The sequence below is a fragment of the Oratosquilla oratoria genome, chromosome 1 (genome assembly GCF_046742065.1).
Source record: "Oratosquilla oratoria isolate Oo_2021 chromosome 1, ASM4674206v1, whole genome shotgun sequence".
NCBI classification, from domain to species: Eukaryota; Metazoa; Arthropoda; class Malacostraca; order Stomatopoda; family Squillidae; genus Oratosquilla; species Oratosquilla oratoria.
In genome coordinates, this window is record NC_134777.1 from 60363490 (window position 1) to 60377794 (window position 14305).

The following is a 14305-nucleotide window of genomic DNA, read 5'->3' on the forward strand; positions in this document are numbered from 1 at the left end:
AGAACCAACTTCAGGGCGTAAATCTTCATTCACACTGACCGACAGAAGTCGCCGGTTATCTGTAATCAAAATAGTACAAATTCATCATCTTGGGGGTATAATCCAAAGACCAAGAATTTCCATCTCTGTATGGAGTTGAGGGTGCAAGTTTTGAAGGCTAAACAAGAAATTTCTCACATACTTCAAAACCTAACGGCCGTCTTTTTCAGCCACACTTATTTCTTGTTCCTATTCTACATCTTGTGTGCAAATCCCCTCACCCTCACATTTTAATAGTCTGCATGCACGTAAACTCGTTCGCATGATCTACCAAATGAACAATCACGGGATGAACCCAGACTTTTTTTCGCCATAAATATACGCTTGCGCATCTCTGTGCCCGGGGTGCAACAGTGCACACTTAGCACGCACGCACGCCGCCAGTGACCTCTGTCTGTCGTGAGACTTGTCTCCGCGGTTTTTTTTTTTTTTATACTCTTTCCAGCCCCTCGTGATCCTTATACCCATTGCTCTCCAAGTCTTCACTTCCCTATTCCTCTCACTGTCTCACCGTTATCCAGTTCCATTTATCTCTATAGATGGCGACGACCATCAGCCTCCTCCACTAGTAGTTAAAAAAAATTCATTATAAATTCATGTCGTGACGTAACATCTACGCACCCAACTATCGGAGTTTACATGCCGTGGAATCTCGATTGGTTTTTGTGGTTGGTTACGTATCAAGACTACTTCATGTTTGCGAGATCAAGATGTCCTTGAACCATCTCCCAACAACATCTCCCCACCCCCCAAAAAAAAGGGGGGGGGAAGAGCAAATTCTTGCTGACAAGTAGATGACCTGGTGTCAAGAAAAAGGAAGACTCAGCCCTTTACTTATTCTATTCATGTAATCGCGCTGCTTCGCGAGCCTTGGTCGCCGAGAGTAACACGCCGCTCCTGATACGGTCTTCCTCAATAACGGGTTATTGGGACTACGAGGCAAAACCACTAAATTCACCCCCAGCTGGCAATACACTAAAAGACTACTAGGACGGCTGGGATAACTAGAACTAAGTTAGAACGACGACGACGACGACCACCAAGGGTCTTCAGTTAGTTTAACTCCCCTCCTCCATTTCATTGATACCCCCTCCCACTTGACAGCGCACCTCTATTTCCACTAGCTCTCCGGCCCCATCTCTCACCTCGAACACTCGCATTCTTTTCCAGTCTATTTCCATCCCAATTGAGCTCCACGCGCCTTTCCCGTTTCCCCTATCCAGGTCATTTTTCACCCCTGCCCCCGTTTCCCCTATATACCAGTATTATTCGAAACACAGCTCTGCAGGTTCCTCGCTCAACTCCACCTATCCTCCAGCTGCTCGCGCCCAACCGACTCGCTCCTGTGTGCCAGTTGGCAATTGCGAAGATTTTTAACCCGTTTCCCCTACGTACCACAAACTTGCCTTTGTCCTTTAGCCTCCTGGATACCGTCTCAACGATTAAAATCGCCAGGCATCCAGTAACTACGGCTAGTTTTCATCCCCACTTGTGAAACGGGCTCATTTGGTGTCTGTAGACATCAGTTTGTGCAAGACTTCACGTCCACCCAAACCCTTGAAGCATTGGCCTCACAGCTGAAGTGTTTGGCAAGCACCCCCCAGTCCCCGTCTGTCTGTGTCTCACTCACTCTCTCACTCTCACTCACACCCACCACAAACTCAGCATACAAGACTCACTCCGCCCACCGACATCTGTCGTCTTCATTTCAACCCTCAGGGTGTAGTAGTCCCCAGGATGCACTCTCGGTATATACCGCGTTACATTTATTGCATCTGCGGTATGACCCGTGCACTGTATCATGCCAGCCATTTCACGGGAGCTTGCACTGCAGGGTGCGCGCGGCTACACCTCGCCAACACATGCAAGCACGCATGCGCCAAGTAGCACGTCATCTCACAAGCGCGCGCGCGCACACTTCACACGCAAGCATCCCTACATGCACGCAAACTTCCTGAAACGCACACATTAGTTTAACCATCATTTGACTTTTCTATGTTTTCCTCACCAATTCAAACATCACCGGTGTAGAGTTCTTACGCTCCTTTGACAAGAAAAATGCTCAAATTTGCTAAAAGTTTGTAGTACTGAAAAATTCATTACATAAAAGTTTGTAAATATTTCAAAGAGCATTCGCATGGCGTTCCGCCAATCCTTCCTCTGACCCATCTACGAAACCAAGCGAATTCTCGTTCTTCAATTAACAATCATTACATGTATGCACCTTTTCACGCTTACCTAGTCTCGCTATATTTTTGGCAACGACTTCACCCTGGAGGGTGTCGTTTAAATTATTCATCTCCGTGGTAGCGAGGGGCACACAACTCCACCCACATCCCTACCCATTCCCATCCCCACGACCCCGCCCTTCCCATTACAAGACGTGCATCGTGATTCGACACGGGGACCTATTACTAAAGATCAGCACTTCTCCCCCCACTTTCCCAGTCCCCACTTCTATCATTTCCTTTCCCCGTCACCCCCATCCTGACCTCTTGTGTTCTCCCGTTATCGCTACCACTCATCCTCTCCTCTTGATGATCTAAGATTACTAGTTCCTCTTGCTCCTTCTCCCTCTCCCCGTTTTTTTTTTTTTTCCCTTCTTTTCGTTCCGGGAACGTCCGCCTTGTTTTCTTTGATCTCTTTGTTCCCACGCCGTTGCGGGAGAGCTGGGTTCTCTTCCAGAGCTCCTTCAACTTCCATCCCCTCCACTCCTTCTCCCAGCACCCCAAACATACCACTGTATATCTCAACCATCACCCCAACACCACCTCCATCTGTCGCTGTGACCACCTGGTCAATCGAGTTCGTGACCGTCACAGATGCCAACTCTTCCCCCCTCCCACCACCTACTCCTCCGTCCTGCACCGAAAGTGGAGATGTTCCACTGGTGAACGTCTTCGGCCCGCTTTCGTAGTATCGATGCCCTCCCCTACCCCAACCCTGTAGGATATCCACGACACGATCTGGTCTTGAGGCCGCAGGACAGATCAAAATCAGTGCATACACGATTTAATTTGGCAGGATCCGCCCAGATCTGTTCGGCGGCCTCAAGGCCAGACCGTGCCGTGAATGGGGTCGCTTAGGTTCAGTTCCTACCCTCCCTCTCCATGGATGCTGCGAGCCAGTTAACCAGAAAACCTCGTCACTGCGCACGATATCTATTTGTAAGAGTTGGGGAAATTAGCGGATGTGTTTGGAGCGAATTTAGTTGACTAACGAAATGGGCATCAGTTCACTGATGCGAAGAATAGAAATTTGTTCTCAGTAATCACATTCATTCCCTTTGTTTTACTCGACACAATCTCACCAATGCTTCAGGAAAAGATATGCAAGATGGAGGCAGGCAGGCAGGCATACAAGAGCAATTATCCATGAAAAAACATGACCTAGAAACTGTATTAGTTTGTGTAAAACTATCCAACTACTAGCGCAACCCAACAATACCCAAATCCATGTAACTGCACACTTCACCAAACACATCACACCACCAGCCAGCCACCCAGCAAACTATTGCCTTCGTTATCCTCTCCTGTATTGTCCACAGCCATATCGTTATCCTTTTCCTTCGTCGTCCTATTTCTTCTGGCCGCACTCCTGATCCAAAACCAATTCTTTCCTTTACTATTCCTCCGACCCAACTTCGCACAAGTAAGCCGATACTTCAGTTCTTCCTCCCTCTCCGTTTCCATTCACCCTTTCCTTTACGAACATTTCCAGCCGATATCGAGACTCCCTCTTCCCGACGTTCCGCAGACACAGAACTGGCCCACACCCTTCTTGCACAGCAAGACGAATCCCGGCCCAACTTATCCGTCCACTCCTTCCTCCAAGTTCGAATCCCAGGCCAACTCATCCTATCTTCCAAACCCACTCCTCGAGTCCTCACCACTGCCTCGCCTTGTGCCTGCGTGCGTGCCTTTGGAGGACCATCTACCCTCTGGGTACCCAACCGACAACACAAACAGATCCTTGTTAGTATCAATTCATGCTCATTTACCTCCTCGCCGCCAGACGCACATCTAATTCAATGTAGTGTTTCAACTCAGCGTAACGAATAACGAGAGGTCCCCCCTCAGATCTTATCCGACGGTCAATTTTTCAATGATATACAAACAACGTGAACTAGAACAAGAAACAATCCCCTTTCTGGTTTTTTCTACATTGAATCCCTAGGCGACAACTTAAAGGTCAACTGCATTTCCATAGTTTTTTTTTTCTTCCCTTTTTAATTGTCTATTTTTTCCGTACAGTGACTTGCATCAGAATGTAAACAACAAAAGTGACGTCACATCCGATAGAGCCTTACGAGAACAGCCGAAAATTGGCGAAGGAAAAGTTGGTCTACTACCAATATTTTGATAGACCTTTTTCTTCATTGTCTTATCAAAAAGTGAATATGCTATACATCTAGCAAATATTCACCTCTGAAAACCTCAGTTGACCTTTAATGATATTCATTTTATCCATTCGTTGACGTCAAGCCGTTGTACAGCACATGACACTAGTCTCAATCTGAAAATTTGTTGTTCGATGCTGTTATCCCTTTAGTGGCTTTATCAGAATTCTGACTGATGGCAAGAGATTTTATTCTGTTGAGGGGGGTTGGGGTATAGGCACACGACCACCAAATGATCTATTTACGGGAGTCTACCACCGATGCGTCAATTCCGACGACCTATAGAGAGACTAAGGAAAACGTCACTGGGTTCCCCGGACAGGCCAAGCGACTTTGAACAGGATGGGGGTACCTTCGCCTATACATGATCAGGGTAACTACCCCTTCACTACACCCGAATGCCTGCAAGATCGGCTGATACTCCAACTTCGGTGTAGCAGTTCTGAAAATATCCACCTTACAACATTTCTAACATTCTAATTTACTGTTAGTAGTTGAACATCGACCGTTCTCTACACTCCCTTAAACTTGCACAAACGAGTATTCAACGAATGTAATACGATCCCTGGAGGGGGAGGGAAGTGTACAGTATGACGATTCAAGACTGTGTTAGAAAAACTCTGTAGCAACATACTGCAGTGTCTGCCCATTATTTTTTTCTTACCTGCCTGTTATTTATTTTACATCGCTATTGCTATAGCACAAATATGCATACAATCATACTAACACAAACACACACACACACAAACGCATTCTACCCAAGCAGCTGGGCCAAGCAATCTTCTTTCCCGTTTTGTCTTAATTTCCCATTAATATTTTTGTCAGGGCATTAATGAACTTTCGTCCGTCTTGGTGCTGGGGAGGCGAGGCGTTTCGGGGTGCGCTGGGGTGGGATGGAGTGGGCGTGTGTCGGTGGGGGTGATGTGTTGACTGTGGGGGAGCCAGTCCTCTCTTCTTTCACGGGGGGAGGGGGGACGCCCCATTGTTTTCGCTCCCGTCGTCAACAACTCCCGCCCATTTTAAGACTCATCAGTCACCCTTTGTGAGCTTACGCGGCCCTTGAAAGGCCCTGAAAGCCAGGGAAGCCTTTATCTGGGATTCAGCTTCCCATCCCCTCTCCTTCCATCTCCTGCTGTCGTTCCAAACGAAGGTAGGAGGAGACTTCCTCCGCCGCCTGCTCCTTTCCTTTGAAGCTATTCGCTTCACCATAAGGATTTCCTGCAATGCCCAGCGCCCTATGGGCACTCCTGAAGGCTCCTCTACCTTTAACCTCCATCCTATCCATCTTCTCCACCCTTCTCTTCCTCTCCCTCCAACCACACTCGCACAATCCACCTTCCGCCTCCTCTTCCTCTCCCCTCCCCGTCTTTGATGTGGTCTTGTGTTCGGGTCCCAAGAGGATACAGAGGTGCTCTCCTCTGCCGACCCAACATGTACCTTCCCTGAAGAGCATAGATCCCTTCGCCTCGTACAAAGAAACAGTCACAGGTACGGAAGTGCGGCCAAAATTCCACCAAATTCGTATTTCTACACACCAATGGAAGTTTTATTGAACCTAAAGATACAATATCTTGTGCTTCTGCTATTAAACTTCCACTAGTGAAAAAGACAATGCAAGACTACACTGGCAACTTTTAGGGAGACCCTATATGCTAATTCTTTCGAGTGGGCGTAAACTCAAGAGTTGATGCATTTATTAAGCGCGTGTGTAAGGCACTAGCCCACAAACGTACACAAGTTAGACTATTCTTAAACTGTTCTACACTGACCCCTTTGGTTTTAGGACGATTACCGCAGCAAGGCGATTTCATTCTTCTAAATAGGGAACAGAAGAGGGGCTTCAAGGTCCCTGAGGTCAAGAACGAAACTTCTCTATCTACCAAAGCAGCAGTTTCTTCGAGGCGACGAAGAGCTGCCCAGTTCTCCCACACCTTCTGCGGATCGAGAGACCCGTGTTGGTTCAAGTTGGGGGAACAATTAATGTACTTGTAGGGTTATCCAACGCAAACACAGGTGGGGAGACGTTAATATCTTGAAGTACGGAAACCTCTCCCGTCCACAAGAGATGGTTGGGTGGGGCCATTTCCTTCGCCTCCCAAAAGAACAAAGACGAAAATATCTCCCAAACAACAAAGACTAAAATACTTTCAGTTCCCGCCGAAGTGAGTGAACGTGGCAAACATACATTTATTAAATTTCACTCGAGTGAACACCCAAGGAGCCAAATATCATTGAAGGATCTTTTATGGCAGGTAGTCGTAACTTTTCCTCCATAATAGCCCTTCGGCTTTATGCATTTCTCCACATCACTTACACACACACACACACAAATCATAAATAAACAAACACAGGTCAGAAAAATGTACATTATTAAGGTTATGCACAAAAATGGCACACACAACTTACAAAATTAAATGAAATTGAATTATTCAACTATTAGGTACATCAATTATTTACCACTTCCCATACATTTTTCCACCAAAGGGATTTTATGGCATCCTCTGCGCTCGGCAGCTTTATAAAGTAATACAGATACACGTACGTCGATAACTCCCTCCCAGATACTTGGCCATTTTGTGCCTAAAAACTATACCAGTGAAAAGGGACGAATGGAAATTTGAATATTGATGTACAAAGTCCGATTGTCGGGGGACACACACACGCACACAATCTGGATGGGCTGGACTGATGCAGACATCCGAAATAAACCCACGATTATCAAAACTATTGTATTAAATTGTCCCATACAATGTAGTTATAGCAAAAAAAAAATGTAAACGTGTACACAATATAACAAGTTATATACACAGTCCCAATATACCATATGGGTTTGGGACTCCAAACCGTTTACTTGTTTACATACTGAACAACCAAAAGCCAGACATCTTTATCTTCCCCCCAGCCCACGAACTTGTCATCAAACTACCTCAAAACCCACCCCTCCCACTTCGGACACCCTCTTCCCCAGCCCAACACACACCAAAAGTAACCCTAACAATGGGCTAATCCCAAGGACCTCGTCCTCCAATCCCCTTCACCATCGGCCTAATGGTCGACATCCCTATCGAGTAATACTCCTCTCGATGCCGCATTACATCTCACACTCCAGCGAGTCGACCTCGACACCACCTTCCGTTCCGGTCCCTTAATCCCCCCCACCCCACCCTTCCTGCCTAAACCCTACCTTCCCTCACCCTAATCCTCCCAGCCGCCCATCTCACCTCCCCGACACTACTCCAAACCCGGCAACTTTCAAACGTATCCGAAAACCACGCTGTCTCCCACCCCCCCCACCCATCGCCTAATTAAACGCACATTTAACATATTTCATTTCCGCTCTACGAAAACGTCTTTCATCTTCGGCCGTTCTCCACTCCCTAATTGAACAATAACCCAAGCCGCCCAGAAAGCCCATTTCCTGGACACCAGAAACCCACTTAGCCTCCTCTACCTCCCTTTCCAACACTTCGACATCTATTTCATTTTGTGGCTTCAGGATCCAAGAGAAACTCCAGCCGCCCTGGAACAGTCCTGCTTTGCCTCTGCCTGCATCGCAACGCCACCTTCCTTCATGTCCGGCAAGCAGCATTGCGCTATCGACGCAAGACACTCCGAGATTGTTAGGTCGTCTCACAACTCGACCCCTCAAACATCCCCGAGGAGGTAATACCCAATATTCTGCCAATATACTGACTACTGTCTTACTACAGCATCTCTAGGATAAGCGCTCTCCTGTGCGCGCGAATGATCAACAACAATAAAAAACATGTAAATATGTATTTCAATGCATGTTTACAACCTGTCAGGGTCGCCTGATTCAAGAGTACATTTCCCTTGGTACTTTCGACACCCAATCCATTTCCCCCCTTAACTAACCCTATTTCAATATCTTCCGTGCTCGGTTACACATTTCATGTCACTCCGTCTGTTTAAGACATCCCTTGGAATGAGAGGAGTGGGGGAATGTCACACCCATGCTACACTGCTAATTGCCCTACCCCATCCTCCCTTATCCCAGTTCCAACACCTGAAGCTTATTCAAAGGGAAAACCCAACCCAACCTTCCGCTGCATCTGATGAACTTCACATTTCATTCTGGCTGACAAAAGGCGGTTTTATTCAGTCGCGGGTGAACCTCCCCTCCCTCCTCTTCAGTGGAGAAAAACTGCTACAGCACCGAATATGTATCCCGACCAAGTCACCTGTGTCACTGGATGATGGCGGGTAGACTTCCTCCTCGAATAGTCACCGTCGAACACGTACCTGAAGAGGAAAGATACGGAGAATGTAAAAATCATACACAATTATATATATATACATACACAAACACACAAAACCCTGAAACCCTTTATTCTGGCTGCACTACTGAAAGGAGTTATGTAGAGAAATTAATTTGTAATTTACCTACAAGTTCTACAATTGTCTCAAGTCTCCATTGCGTATACGTTACCCATTTCCAAAAGTCAGCACAAAATCTAGCTATATACTAAAAGCATTTTTTCACTTTCAAGGGGAATTAGACAACCCAGACATGACCCACCCTCCCGCCCATTTCACAACTATTACTCTTCCCTTTCATTTTAGCTTCTGGAGCACTCCTGACTCCCGCCCACTGCCTGGGCCTCAGCAAGATCAAACATAAATTGGTTCCTACTTTTTCTTTATTAAACTGGTGTCTAATGACTATCCTTCAGGGGAACAAGAGCAATGACATTAAATTAACATTGCTACAAGAGCTGTGACAAATATCTGACCCATGAAATATATATATATATATATATATAATTCCTTTGAAATGAACACGTGTTGGCACAAATGGTTACCAGCTTTGGAAAGAATTCAACAGCTCCATGGCATTTAGTCAACGACAATCAACATAAAATAAAAAATTCAAGTGACCGTGAAAAAAGTTAGGTCCACAACAAAATACACATTTTGGTGAATTATGTATTCATGGCTTACAGGAAATTCTCCACGCCGCCTCCCGACCTCATATCCCCAAAATTGGAAACTTGCCGAGAAGGTCAGTAAACCGTGTATTTTCTTTTAATCGTATTTGGACAACACAATGTTATTTCTGCACAATTTGTACCACGTCTCCTAAAGACATACGAGCCAAAGCACACGAGCATCCCATCCTATCGAGCCTACTTCATCACTCCCTGCTTTTCCTTCCACCCCCCACCCACTCATCCGTGTGATGGGATTGGGGCGCGCTTCATCACAAGGAAGGGGATTACCGAGGTGGTGGTGGTGATGAAAGAACCTCGGGTATGATGGGAAGAATAGTGCGTGGTGGGTGGGGGCCTTGGCAAGGTACCCTGTGACAGCGAGACCTTGGTCAAGGACGTCGCCAGCCAGCCGGCGGGTGCACCTGACAACAGAAGGAAACCAGACTAATCGAGTCGACGTGTGTCATGAACAATGCAGTTAATGTGCCCTGCGAATTAGGACGATTGATTGGCGTTTCTAATACGTGCGTGGACGTGGACTGGATGGGGGGGGGGGAATGGGTTGGTTACATACGGTGGAAAGATACAAGATGTGTTTGGCATGTAGATATTAGGTACGTCCACGCGAGTTGGAATAGAAAGGCTATTTGTACATGTGTAACGAACCTCATGTGCGTGTGTTCGTGTTCATGTTGGGGGTGAAGAGCGTGGGAACCCATTCCCAGGTAAACCACCCCCTCTGTTTATCGTTAGCCCGGGAATGTAACAATAGACGACTGGTGGAGGTGGATTCGGTGTCTGAGCGAAAGGTGGATTTCCACTTCTCCGGGTGACTCACCAACCAACCCCGTGACAATAAGGCACGCGGGGACACAGGAAAAGGAGCTACGGGAGGGGGAGGGGGAGGGGGGGGGCAATACCTCCGCGAAAGCAGTCTGAAGCAGGACTTTATATTCTGGGAGGGGGTGACTGGGTTGATGATGGTTACAGTAGAATACAAGGTACAGTAGGGGGAGGTTGGAAGAACGAAACGATTGGAAATAGGAAAGCGGAAAAGAAAAATACGATGAGTACAAAAGGTAGTCAGTCAGATACACGTTCGGTGGAGAGGGGGACAGGAGGGAATATGAAAGAAGTTGGGTGGAAAATGCTTGGGTGGCGGTGAAGTGGGAAAATGGTGATGGAAAAGGAATGCAAGGTGTGAGCAACGAAGAAACTAGGATCGAGGGGACAATGGTAAATAGACTGGGATGAGAGGGCGGGAGGAGGTAAGGGAAATAGGGGAGAGGGAAAGAGGTACAAGCTGACGTTGTGGTTGGCCCACAGTATAAATGTAACGAGAAAACACGGGAAACTGAACAGGTGACCGTCGGACGGGTACGGGCAAGCGCGCACGCACACAAGAATGAGAAGTGGAGCTGAAATTATGGGTAGAGAAAACGTCATGTAAAATGCAGAGCTGGAGCAGTAAAATATGGGTGGTTTGTTTAGGGGGAGGGGAGAGGTTGTAGAAATGGAAATGGGAGGGAAAGAAGTCACCCGACGAAAGAATATTAGGTGGCAGAGGGCGTGGAAAATAGGACATGTCTGAGAGAAGGTAGAGACTATAGTTGCCAGAAGATGAGAGGTTACGAAGAAGCGGCGACGAAACAAGAAACTGACCAAGGTAAATTAAAAACGAGGTAAGTCGGGATAAGGAGACGAGTAGCGAGACGAAGGGAGATTGGGGAATAGGAGGGTTAGAACTTAGAACGAGACCCTGACGAAACGAGACGGGAAGAAGGGCGAAAGGGGGGGGGGAGTTATCTACAAAAGGAGCTGCGACATGACAATAGAAGGGTGTCGAGGTGAGGATAAGAGATGATAGGAGGGGTGGGAAGAAGGTATGCCAAAAGAAACGTGAGGGGAGATGGGGAGTGAGAGGGGACGAGGAGGAGGGGGGGAGTGGACGAGACGTGACCAGAAGTCCAATGAGGCAGACAACAGGGGAACAGACATTGAAAGAGTACTATGCTTGGGGGGTGGGGGCGTCGTCGACGGGGGTGGAGGGAGGCACATGGGATATGCATCGAGATGGCATGCTGGAGGGACGCAAGGTAGAAGCGGGATGAAGAAATACGTCAGTAGTGCAGGAGAGACGAGCATTGTTAATGCACGTTTGTGTTCGCACGCGCTTGTGTGTAAATGTGGAGAAGAACCGATAACCAAATAATGTAACTGGACGAATTAAATGCGCTGCAAACTCAAGCCTGGCGATAAAGAAAACAGATGTGGTCAACAGAGGAACACATGCATACGACGCGCACGAGGCAACGGTGACACCACCACCACCAAGAGAAGCAAATCTCGAGAGGGAGTGAGAATGTGTGTGATGTGTGTGTATGTGTATGTGTGTATGTGTGTGTGTGTGTAGGCGAATTAAGCATGGAGAAATGAATTTTGTGGAGAGGAGCATCTCTCTTTAGGACAAGAGCAAATCTGGCATACAGGGAGATTCAAAGCTCGAGGGGTTGGGGTGGGGGGTTGCGGTGGGGATAAGGGAGTGTGCAGAAGATTGTGTCCGGGTTGGGTAGAAGAAAACGAATGCAGGGGAGATCCATTGCACTGTCAGTATAATATATACTTTCTAATAACCAAAGAAACGTCTTGGGGTGTTTCTCAGCCATGTAGACCCATGCTCTTATTGAAGTGCATATACTATACTGTACAAGTTTCTATTGTCCTTCCTGGCTGGCGACATTCCCAACATGGCTGTTATTACTAGACTATTACTTCATTTACTTGTCAGTAGAATATATAAATGGCAAGTTCAGCTTAATTTCATGAACATCTAATACGGGGCAAAGAGACGTGTGGCTACGTGGTGGTAGGTTTCATAATAAACTGACCAACAACGAGCCCTTGTTGCTTGATCTTCGTCAGCCGAAGACCTTCATAAAGACTCCTGGTGAAAGTCCATAATCTTTAACATTAGCAAAGACCCCAACCTAGCCTTATGGCTAGTTCTGCTGCCGGCACATCAACTGGTGTGGCAGCTGTTATGCCTAACTTCGATATGCAAATTCACAAAGGGGCTGAACTTCGTCGTCACGAATTAGAATGATAACTAGGACTACGAAGGCGCCGCCACCGCAGCACAAAGTTTACGACAAACTTAATAACCAACAACGACGGTGGTAACTATAAACTCGAACTGCGAGATCGCAAAGTAAACGCGATCATTACGAGGAGGAGGGGGTGGGGGGCGTAAACCAGAGTCCCTTCGGCCACCAGAACCTGCTGTGTTGTGGAGAACGTCTCTACTCAACGGAACAAAGTTCGCGCCTCGCTTAAAACACGAAAGCCTGAACTATGGTGAAACCCAATACTAATCCCCTTAGGCAAGGGAGGGGGGGGGGGGCGAGTGTCATAAGATCACTGCATTGCCCAAAAGGGAAAAAAAATCAACCCACTCAGACTTTCCAATTTCAATTTTCGCGCCTCTCGAGTTTCGAGCCTCCCGAACGTGCCTGAGTGCACCTTTGTACCATTCGGCTAGTGCATGAATGGCTGACACCGTGAAAGTGACGAAGCGTTTGGTTTACGGCAATTGTATGACTTTTATTGTAGCTAGCAAGAGGGCAATTTACCCTCTTAAAAGCCCTGGTATAGACTGAACATTGCCAACGATACGTATCGTCTCTAAATTCTACGCAGAATTACCTAACGGAAAGTTTGACAACGAACTGCTACAGGACTCATGCAAGCGATCATGTCAAAGTTAAAGATGATAAGTTTACAAGTTTCATCCACCTATTTCGAAAAAAAAACATCCTACCTCTTCCTAGAAACAAGGACAAACATCTTTTTTTTTATGTGGCCTAGTCTGGTCAATACTAGTTCTAAAGCTCTCATCCTGGAGGGTAACTGCCAGCGATCACGAGTCAGGCAAGGAATAAAGAGTGAATCAGGGTCCGCACTGTAAGCTCCTCCAGACGTGTTTACAAAATCTTAGATTACGGATTACATTATCTTCCAACCTCGCATACTGCAGGCACCTACATTCCCACCATCACGCTCGCTTTCATGTGAGGAATTTATGAAGAAATCCCGGATAGGTCCCCACTTGAACAACAACCGCGCCAAATATACACAGAACATCACCAAACCCTTGAGCCACGGCAACACCGGCATGACCCACGCCTTTCCTCACCACCTCCACCCGCCCCATTTCTCCTTTCCTCAACCTAACTTCCCGATTTTCATCTACAGTACTCTTCCTATTCCATTTCCTCCCTCTCAATTCGTTATCTCCTCTACCTCAGAACTCCTCTCGAAAGATCTCCCTAGATCCGACTCCAACCCCCCGGACCAATCTTCTCACGTACAAACGTTTAATCTGTTCACCGCACCAAGGGCAGACGAGTGTTCTTACGAAACGTTTTCTTACACGCTCAATAGACGCCCTCATAGTGAGAGCAAACAGTTAGCTGATGGGCCGCTGAAGACGGATATTTCAACCGCCAAATGGACACATCTGAAGAGCGAGGGAAGGGAAATTGCCAAACCCGAGGAATGCGCATCGTGACTGACCAAGACGGGTTATCTACAAAAATGTACACATACACGTGCACTTCCCTACGCGCATGCGCACACAATAATGCTATCCCCTAGCGGCATTCTGGGTAACCAAGCCTTCATGACATGTAGATCACCTATTAGTTCACGACAGATGTATCCCGAGGGTGTGGTGACGAGTAGGGAGAAGGGCGAAAGTTTGATGCACAAGCGAGCGAGGGGAAGGAAGGTTGGGGAGGGGGGGGGGCGAAGGAGGGAGGCGAGAAGCTAAAAATTGGCAAGGAAAGTTGGGATAATATAAAAAGACTTGGAAGAAAAGGGCAAGTGTAGGTGATAGTGGTTGGGGCTGGAAAAGGTG

General features: G+C 47.1%; 1 protein-coding gene across 14 annotated transcripts in view; it reads right to left on the reverse strand.

The window, feature by feature from the left end:
* LOC143031028 (fasciclin-2-like) overlaps positions 1-14305 on the reverse strand; it is a 737926-nt gene that overhangs the window by 340739 nt on the left and 382882 nt on the right. The window contains exon 1 of one of the 14 annotated variants that reach the window (XM_076194827.1): positions 8641-8661. The exons of the other annotated variants lie outside the window; for them this stretch is intronic. The gene's annotated coding sequence lies outside the window, so the exon portion shown is untranslated. Of the gene's footprint in view, positions 1-8640; positions 8662-14305 lie in introns of those variants that run through there. 14 annotated transcript variants of the gene reach the window in all.